At 42.4% G+C, this 10,589-nt stretch overlaps 1 pseudogene; it reads left to right on the forward strand.

Moving 5' to 3' along the window:
* The first annotated feature begins 7,946 nt into the window (after positions 1-7,946).
* On the forward strand, positions 7,947-9,869 carry LOC139047076 (piggyBac transposable element-derived protein 2-like; annotated as a pseudogene).
* The last annotated feature ends 720 nt before the right edge of the window (positions 9,870-10,589 follow it).

Consider the following 10,589-nt stretch of genomic DNA (forward strand, 5'->3'; position numbering starts at 1 on the left):
GCCTTTCCCATAACAATGGCGCCGAAGGAGGACGAAACTTTCAGACTGTGCACAGATTACAGGGTACTCAATCGCCAGACAGAACTTATACCATTTTTCCTATGCTGAAGAAAGCAACGATAGATGAGACAGGTGGTTGCCAAAATTTTTCGCATATTCACTTGTGAAAAGGTTTCTGGTAGATCCCGCTAACCGAAGAAATAATAATGTACATTTGACGTGCTAGTTCTGCGCGAAGCAGCAAGGTGGAGAAAAGTAATTAATGAGGGAAAATCAAACATCCACCCGTTCGTAAAAATTGCTGCAAAGGCAACCCATACGGATTCCTCAAAAGAAAACCCTCACAGTTGAAGAAAAATTCGTCCTGGTCCAGCACTAGAACCCGGGACCACCGTCTTTCCAGGGAAGCCACTACCATCCGAGGTAACCAGGCGGCTAGCAGACGGCAGGGCGAAGTCGAATTTGTCGACAACACGAAGCAAAGGCAATAGTTTGACTTAATAGTTCTGCGGGAACCGGCAAGGTAGAGAAACGTAATTAGGGAGGGAAAATCAGACATCCACCTGTTCGTAGCAATCGCTACAAAGGAAACCCATACGGGTTCCTCGAAGGATAAGCCTCACAGTTGAAAAAAAAAATCGTTCTGGTCCGGGACTCATTCCCGGGAATACTGCCTTTCTGGGGCAGCCGCTCTACCATATGAGCTAAGGAGGCGGCTAGCGGATGGCAGGGCGAAGTCGAATTTGTCGACACGAAGCAAAGGCTAGAGCTTGACGTACTAGTTCTGCGGAAACACGCAAGGTGGAGAGAAGTAATTAATGAGGGACAATCAGACATCCACACGTCCATAGCCAATGCTACAAAGGAAACCCAAAGCCGCTGGTTAGCTCAGATTGTCGAGCGGCTGCCCCGGAATGGTGGTGGTCCCGGGTTCGAGCCCCGGACCAGGGCGAATTTTTCTTCAACTGTGAAGGTTTTCTTTCGAGGAACCCGTTTGGGTTTCCTGAATGTGTACAAATCAACTCACAAATGTATTTTGTGGATGATGCGTGAAATAATTCATACTAAACGTAAAATCAAGAGGTTACAAAAAACTAGCAAGCAACGGAATGTTTCAGGCTACCATTCTTAAGCAAATTTATTCAATAGAATAATTAAGGAACAAGTGCGTAACGCTAAACACAAGTCCTGTGGCTCTGCATTGCACGAGTTTATTAGGAATGCGCCTCACAAATTCTGGGACTATATGAGTGCAAACCTGACTGATCCAGCTTCACCATATGTGCTATATCAGGCTGGAGCTCATGATTCTAACGACTATTTTTGCTTTCTTTTCACAACTCATAATGGTACTGCAAAAATAAATCCTTCTTTTTACAATCAGGATAATAGATTGCTAGGCACACCTACTTTATCGGAGGCAGGTATCCGTTCACTCCTATCAGGCATCAATGAAAGGAAAAGTAGCGGTCCAGACGCAATTCGCAAGAACTTCTTGAAGTGGTACGAGGAGCCACTCAGCAAATATATTTATCTCATGTATACCGAATATTTGAAAGACTGTTGCCTTACTGCTCAATGGAAAATTGCTGAAATTACCCCCGTACTGAAATCAGGTATAGCAGCGTCTCCTAATTACCCGCCTATTTATATCACTTGCACTTGCAGCAAAGTTCTAGAACTCACTGTATTAAACATTTTATTTAGTTTTGCTGAGTCGACCAATACCCTCAACATGTATCAGCATGGCTTTAGTTCTGGATTATCCACTGTTACACAGCTTGTCGAAACACTGCATGACCTGTCCCTCGGCATTGACGAGCGCATTCAAACTGACGTCATTTTTCTCGAATCCTCGAAGTATTTTGACTGCCTCTCGCGCTATAAACTACTCCTAATGCTAATTACATATTAGGTGATGGCCCAATTTACCAATGGATTAATTACTTAACTAACCGCTACCAATTTGTACAGTGCGGCTCTCACTCTTCCGGCCTTGCTCCAGTGTTATCAGGCGTTCCCCAGGGAACCATATGAGCTACAGTTTTGTTTTTTTTATTTATAAATGACATAACTCACTGTCATGCTGACGTGAAGCTCAGGCTCTTTGCTAATGACTGCATGCTGTATAATGAAGTAAAACACCGCGATGACTAAGTGAAATGAAATTGTGCCTTAAATAAGATAGCTATGTGGTGTGCAGATTGGCAAATGACAATAAACATTGATAAAACCATATTCATGTCCATTACAAATAAAGCGTCTAAGCTTGATTTTCCATACTATTTTAACGATGCGACACTTCGAAGCGTAAACCAGTATAAATACCTACGTCTCATAATGTCGTCTAATCTCATCTCTACAGAGCACGTTCATCAAGTGTTAAATAAAGCAATAAACAAACTGTTCTTCATTAAACGGGCCTTGTCATATTCTACAAGTCAAACAAAGCTTCTTGCATACGCCACTTGTGTCCGCCTAGTTTTAGAATACGCCAATACTGCCTGGTTCCTTAACAAATACGGACGACTTGACTCGCCTACTGCTCTGTTAAGCATGCTGTGCTATCTATCCTAGAAAGTCCCGCAAAGCTTTTTGGGCTAAAACTTATACACGAACTATTGCATAGCTTATTCCGTATAAACCCTGACTGACTTGAAAGTTCGTGATACTAGACCGACCAGAAGAGGGCATGCATGGGAACTTGTAGATTATCCATTTATCCGTTTCGCTATTCTTTCTTCTCACGCTCAATTCATGAACGGAATACACTGGATGTAGCTGCGAAAGAGCGGCCAACAGTAGCAAAATTTACGGAATTAATTTAGCATGCTGTATTTGCCTAAAAGTTGTCAATAAAAGTAATTAAATTGCTTTGCTAATGCAATCCATCCCCATTCAGTTTGTGATAGCAAAGCACTCGCCTACACTTTTTGTTCGGTGCATTTTGTATTTGAATGATGCTTGCTACTCTGCATGTTTTTTCTCTAGTTTCCCTGCTGATTGATGTACATTGTCTTCGTTGTGTGTATTATTATACATGAATTTACTACTGCTATTCTTGTATAGTCTCGAATCGTTATGTGCTCTTCTTCTATAGAACGTTTTAGTAGTGTTCATTGTCGTAACTTGTTGCTCACCCCTGTAAACATCCCCATGGGGGATTGACGGTATTCTATAAATAAATAAATAAAAAGTGGAGGACCCAAAGTAAAAGACACGAAAGGGAAGAGGTCGTCGACTTCACAAGCTGAGAGAGGCACTGACACTTCCACAAGTTCCAGAAGTTTTCCAAGAAGACGCCCACGACCACATGACCACGAAGGGTTATGCAAGGCCATCCTGACCCCCGTGTTAGGCAAGACCGCACGATATTCGAATATAGTCACAACCATATACTAAATAAATGAATACATTCTTTTCTTTTTTTTTCAACATCACGATGCCCGCATTGGCTGTCATCTCCTGACTGTTGCGGTGAAAACCCCGCTCACCTGGTCGACATCCTATCAAGCCTGTGAAGCACTGTCGGCATCGACAGCCAACATCACGGCGGCTATAAATCCACTGCGTCTGTGAGACTTGTTTCATGGGCTCGGTGGTGTTGCCTCTACAATGTCCACTAACTCGCTGCTCTTCGCCATGCAGGTTCTTGTTCTTCTTGACTGGGGAACTGGCGCAACCCACTCTCGGGGATCGGCCATGAATCGGGCAGTGAAGTACTTGTTCTTATTTTTTTATGTAATTGAGGGTGACTTGAAATAAGTGTATTGCAGATGGAATTTCAAGTGTCTAATGTTACAGGTATGAATAATCAATTATCTGGATATTTTTGTGAACATAATCTGTATATACAAGAATTCTAGGATGGAATTTCATTTGTCTCACACAGAAAACAGCGGATGGCTTCAGAGACGTTTTTGTGGCTGTAACCCAGTACGGTAGCCCCAAAGGAAATAATTACAGGAAGTGTCAAATTCACGCCAAGTATTTATAAGGGTTCTTCTGCAACTCTTTTTGGTTGAATGATGAAACTACAGCATCTCAAACATAGGTGTTCCAGAGATTCACTCTCATTGCATAAAAGGCACAAGGGCGATATAGCCAGACCAGACCTCTGGAGGTAAAAGTTCAGTAGGGGACTCGGCACCGTAGTCTTGCAATCATTACATCAACTTTACTAGAGGAGCACCATTTGTTGTTCCAAGGAAAACTGATATGCGGGGAAATGCGACGTTGCCAGTGATGATGTGCGACCTTATTTGTAATTGTGTATTTTCGGAAACGCGCATCAGTGATGAAAGCTGACACAGGTAAAATGAGGATTATAGGACCATCGTGGGACGCAGCTGGACCTTTGTGGCCTGGCACCACACTAAATGGACGAGACGGATGTGCCTTGGGAGAAGAGAATAAAATGTTTTTAAACAATCTGACAATTTCGGTGTGGTTATAGTCGAACAGACATACACGAAATCAGTTGAAATTATGGCTGATGACATAGATAGAGGTAATTTGCGTAATGTTAAGACAATTTCCGATAATTTCGCCTGAAAGTTAGGCGTGAAGTCAGGTAGCGGAATAAAAAAGACGAATTTAGATCAGATGGTACGACGCCTTCGCCTGCCTTTCTTCACAGACGGAAGCATCAGATGCTATAACGGTAATTATATCCAGGTGTGCGCGGTGGTCTGCCAGAATAGTATGCAAGTATTGATAGGGAAGATGTTTAGCATCATTTGGAAAACTATCATCAAATTCAATTTCAACATCTAGAACCGAGAACTTTAGTAAGATTGCTTCGGCTTAGGTGAACGTTTAATGGGTCCAATAGTTTTTGAGCGAAAACAACTTGAGGGCGACTTGATCGATACCAAGGATAGTTAAAAAATGAGGCCGTTTCATTAACCAAACTTAGTGTTATCCCCTGAGTGGTGATGTATATATCTTTAGAAAAGTTTGTACTGTTACGATATGAAACCGCAGAAGGCAGGCGTGCTCCTTTATATAAGATATCGTTAGCGACGAATTTAGGAAGGCCCTAGACATAAGCGTAACGCCACTCGTTCTAATAGTATCAGAGGCGGAATCTCGTATGCAGGTCCACTAGAACACAAAATGTAGCCAAACTCTATTATCGGGTGAACATACATGCAATAGATTATAATTAGATCATGCCGACCCAACTCTGCTCGATTGCTGCTGAGTTTACACAGTGTCCTTACTGCGCGTGCTCCCTTTGAGGTAATATGTTTTATATGTGGACTCCAAATCAGCTTTTCAGTGTACTCCCAAATATTTAATTGAAATATTTTGTGGAATACAGTCTTGTCGATAAAGAACTGAAATTTGCACGGGAAAACTTTGAGCGAAAACTAGGATGGCGCTTTTTCTGATATTTAGAGAGCTAAGTGCCATCATACCACATTTCTAGGTGGTTCATATGAGACTGTAGCATTTGATACAAAGCATGTAAGTCTACTGATTAAGCAAAAAATGCAGTGTCATAGGGGTATAAGTACTCATGCGCATCTTGTTGCAAAGCTACAGTACTCAGTAGAGTATTAAACCCCAATGGCGATAGGAGTGAGCCCTGTGGTAGACATCTTGGCTGTTGGTCAACCAAATCCATGTAGGGAGCACGAAAATTCCCAAAAATTCTTAAACGCACGCGCCAAAATATTTACGCTGTCATACGCCTTAGTCATGTCCAGAGTGACCAAGGCTACATTTTTTTTCTCACATCGAGCCAGATGAATACGACTTTCGAGGTCGACACGGGCACACCAAATTGAGCACCTACGTCTGAAGCCAATTTAGCACGGGTTAAAATAATGTTTTCTGTCAGCGAATTATCGCTGCCGTCATGCAAGATTCTTTCGATGAGTTTTACTAGGTTAGATATAAGAGATAACGGGCGAAATTATCTAATTCGTAAACGGCACCTTGCTTTTTTAATAATGGAATACCTTTTGCAAGTCTCCATTTCGGGGGAATCCACGAACTTCTTTATAGAATGATTTACCATGGTAAAGAACGCGTGTGATATCTTAAAGGTGTTTTTTATAGGAGTAGTGATGATATCGGAGCCTGGAGTTCTTAATTAGGCAGCTCGCTTAGTACATTTTCCAGCTCTGAAATCGTAACCTCTTCGAAGTATTGAGTAGGCGGCTTAGCGTAATTGGGAAAAGTCAACTTAAAGCGACATTGTAGACATTTAGCACTATGTTCCAGTAACTTGGCAAATTTGCAGAGTGTTGGAACGACAGAGTCGACGTTTATTTGCGCCGGGAGGACCGTTTTATTTCTCAGAAATCGAGAAAGTGATTTTTTGTTGGTCGCCTTTGCAAGAAATTCGAACTGCTCAGAATAAAAGTTGTCATTCGCATTTGCAACTGTTCTTTAAATGTTGCTGCCGCGAACCTATAGTCTCTCCAATTGCTAGGACACTGGTTATGAAGTAGTTTTTGCAACGCTGCTTTTCTCAGCCTGTAATAATGTGAGCACTCTGCGTTCCACCAAAGGTTAGAAGACCCGCTTTTAGTGAAGGGCACAGTCAATTCAGTTTTTTATGGATTCCTTTAAAACAGGCAATAAATTTATGGTAGTTATTCTTCGTTTTCTAATTCTTGATCCAATAAAGCAATGTGTAACACATTTTTGAATGTGCTGAAATTAACAGTATTTAAACGCATAATAATCTGAATTATTGGGCATACAAGCTCAAAAATAATAGAAAGATGGTCACTGCTTGCGCCCGAGTTTATAGCACACGAAGTGGGGATAGAAGAATAGTACTAGCGAAGGTGAGGTCCATTGCGGAGGGAGACTTACTACAAATAAATGTCGGTGTTCATGTGTTCATTCATGATAAATTATTGTTAGCAGCCCAATCCCACAAAGGTTTACCACTAGAATCGATCTTGTGCCCCCCGAAGTATGGTTGGAGTAAGTCCCCGGCAAAAATGAATCCTTTTGTACAGGTCGTAATTGCTGTATCTAGGACACGAGTATTCAGAATACCTCTAAAACTCAACTAAACATGAACTAAAGTGAGTGGGATAAAGACTGAAATAAAAATGTCTATAGCAAGAATTTCCCATTCTAACAGCATAAGCTGGTAAGCAATTTTATCTTGGTGAGCAATTTTTAAGGGATGAAAGTAACTAGGCCGCCAACACCAGAGGGACGGTTCAAGCAAAATCTACGGTATATTTAGGTGAAATGCCTTTTCTACTGATGACCATGTTTCTTGCAATGAAACGATATTCGGTGAGTGTTACATACAGAGGTAATATAAGTCAATAGCAGCACAATAATGCAACGGCAATTCCAGTTATACTTTCAGCGTACCTATGTTGTCTTAAGACCGACAGCAAAAACTGGCTTGTCGAGGATGCTATCCCCTGAAATTCCTTTTAGAAAATGATATCTTTCTGGCACTATTTAGTCTTCATGTTGTGTGCCATTGCAGATCCTTGTGCGACAGGAGGTGTTCAACGTTTAAGTTAAACCATTTGGGACCACTGCACCTTTAAAAGTACAGCTACAATTCCATTTCTTTTTTATTGGAATATGAGTATTTCGTTTTGAGTAGTTCTCCATTCCGCTGGCAGGGGGACAGGCAACACTTCCAAATCAAGCAAGCGCGTTCGTAGCGCTCCTCGGAGTATATGTCTACGATCAACTATCGCTAATCTTCATTCCCGCCAACCGAACAGGTAAGCGCTTCGTAAACTTGTTCTCCTGGCTAGAATAATTAATATTTCATGAAACCTCTTTGTATATAGCTTCAAGAAGAGCAGTAGTAAGCATTGAGTGCTGTGAAACTTTTATATCTTTCACGCTTTTTGTGTTATATGAGAGTAAACCTTGCTTTAATATCTATAGTACAGCGGGACTTCGTGTGCGCACAATGGCAGTCACTCTTGCAGGCAGCCGATACTATGTATCCGGGTCTTTTCTGCGGAAAGAAACTGTTCTGTCGGCTCAGCGAAGCACTCGAGGCTGCAGCAGATATTGCTCAGAGAGCTGGGGATGATGTTGATGTCATAATCCCTCCAGACCCATCAGCAGAAACAGATGAAGAGGAAGGCGAAGAAGACTGTATGGGTACTATGCCAGTGAATGACGTTTCTGGTAAGAACTTTTTTTCTGTTTAGTACGGTAGCGCCTAGTTAGGCACTTTGCGTATACTCCTTGTTCGGCGTCAATGACCGCGACACGAACAAACACTATTTTTCCTCGTTATTTTCATCTGTAGTAGCCTCTACGGTATGTAGCGGGGCTGAAGCCGGGATAATCGAACAGGGCTTGGAATACACGAAGGTTGGTGATTCAGTGTGGGGGGGGGGGGAAGCAGTGTGCACTGTGAATATGCGCATCAGTTTCAGCAGATGTCTCCGAGTATACTCCGATGCACCTTGCAGGTGCAGTTCACCTTGCGCGGGAGCAGGTTCTTACCGATGTCACGGCTTCCTGTTTTCAGCGAAACAGACTATAGACATAGCCTTCGAAATCGTGTAAGTCCTTTACATCAAACCATTTTTTCCAGGAAAACTCGAAGTTCATTGGTATCGAAATGAAGATGAAGATGGCGATTGCGCCCTTGCGTTGAAGCGCGCAAAGGTTCCTGCCGTGAACATGACCAGGAATCAACCTGAATATACAAGGGAGAATTCAACTGACAGGGCAGTGGAGCGCAAAGCCATGTTGCGGTCTTTCAACAACGGTTATTCTCCGAGTCAAGTATTCAGAACCATTCTTAATGATAAAATACTCACTCATATATTAATACAGACTGGCAAGTATGCAAAGCAGAAAAATGAACACGGCTTTGCTCTCGATTTGGATGATCTGAAGAGGTTCATCGGTATTCTTTTGCTCTCTGGGTACCATAGGCTCCCTCAGAACCTTTACTGGTGCGCTGATGAAGATGTGGGAGTGCCCTACGTAGCTAAGTGCATGAGCCGAAATAGATTTCTTGAGATAAAACATTTTTGCATCTACCCAACAATTACTTGATTGGGGAGAGGACTGATCGGATGTTCAAAATACGTCCCCTCATGAACCTACTGAACGAGCGCTTTCAGCAGAACGGTATCTTCCACCGACACTTTTGTATAGACGAGTCTATGGTAAAATATTTTGGACACCATCCTTCCAAACAATTTATGCGTGGCAAGCCAATTCGCTTTGGGTACAACAACTGGATAGTGTGCAGTTCTGACGGCTACTGTTATGGTTTTGATACCTACAGTGGAAAATCTCTGGAGAATCTGCTGAGAACTCGCGATCTTCTCTCTGTGCTTGAGGCAATCTTTGATCCTAGTGACCACATAGTCTTTTTCGACAATTTTTTTACAAGTGGGAATCTTCTTGTTACTCTGCGTGAAAAGGCGTTTAGGGCAACAGGCACTCTTTGCGAGAACCGCCATTTGAAGTCCCCTCTTCCAGCTAAAAAAAGAAATGGAAAAAAGAACACAGGAAAATTTTTTTTATTGTTTCAACACCGTCGGTGAGGTTCTTCACGTAAAGTGGAAGGACAGCAGTGTTATAAGAATGACTACGAACTACGACGGTATTGAAACCACGTACTTTGTAAAGCGGTGGTCGTCTGCAGTTCACGAAAGGGTGAATCTTCCGCAACCGAAGCTGTTCAGCAGCTATATCAGTGGCTTGAGAGGCGTAAACCTCTTAGATCAAGCCGTAAACCACTATAGAGTTGGCATTCGCGGCAGAAAGTGGTGGTGGCCTTTGTTTACGCAAATGCTAAACGTAGCCGTGGTGAATGCAAAGAAAATTTATCAAGTTGTTGCAGATGACCTAATCTACCTCCTTGCGTTTCAGAAAAATGTCACGCGGTATGACCTGCGTGTCGGCACAAAACATCACGCGACTTGCAAACGGCCAGCCTCCATAGTAGGTGACATTGTACTTGACAGGGGAGGCCACTTTCGAAATAAATTAGAAAAGCAGCTGCACTGCCAATATTGCCACAAAAGATCAATGCGGGCATGTGTGAAATGCAAGGTAACACTTTGTTCGAAACACGAGTGCTTCAACAAGTTTCAGTCACCTAAGTAACAGCATTGCGCAAGTGTTTGCCTTGCAATGGGAAGAACCCAGCGTACAATATGAAGTTCACCTCTGTAAGTTTTGAAAGAATGAAGATATTTTCCTGATACTGAAGGAATTTCCTCTATCCACTAAAGAGACACTGTATAACAAAAATAAACAGAATTGGTCGTGTAGATTTTTCTTGGTCCCTAATGGGCTAAGAGCACGGGAGCAAATCTTCAAGTGCGTTCCTTGAGAGCCACAATCTGAGCTCCAATCAGTGTCCTGTTCTTCATGACACACAGGAGAGGTCTCGTTAGGTCGAAGTTTAGAAGAGCCTGGGTTGTACCTTTCTGCATCATTCGCATTTCAAGGCACTCAAAGTTTAAAGACCATGGTTGGAGGGGCAACGACCTGAAGGAACTGGTTAATGTAGGTGGTAACCGTTTCTGCTAATGACTCCGATAGGCTTACAAATGGATTTTTCATTGCCTACTGCGTTGCCCTTTCTACTACCAAAGCTATAACAT

The sequence above is a fragment of the Dermacentor albipictus genome, chromosome 6, assembly GCF_038994185.2.
Source record: "Dermacentor albipictus isolate Rhodes 1998 colony chromosome 6, USDA_Dalb.pri_finalv2, whole genome shotgun sequence".
NCBI classification, from domain to species: Eukaryota; Metazoa; Arthropoda; class Arachnida; order Ixodida; family Ixodidae; genus Dermacentor; species Dermacentor albipictus.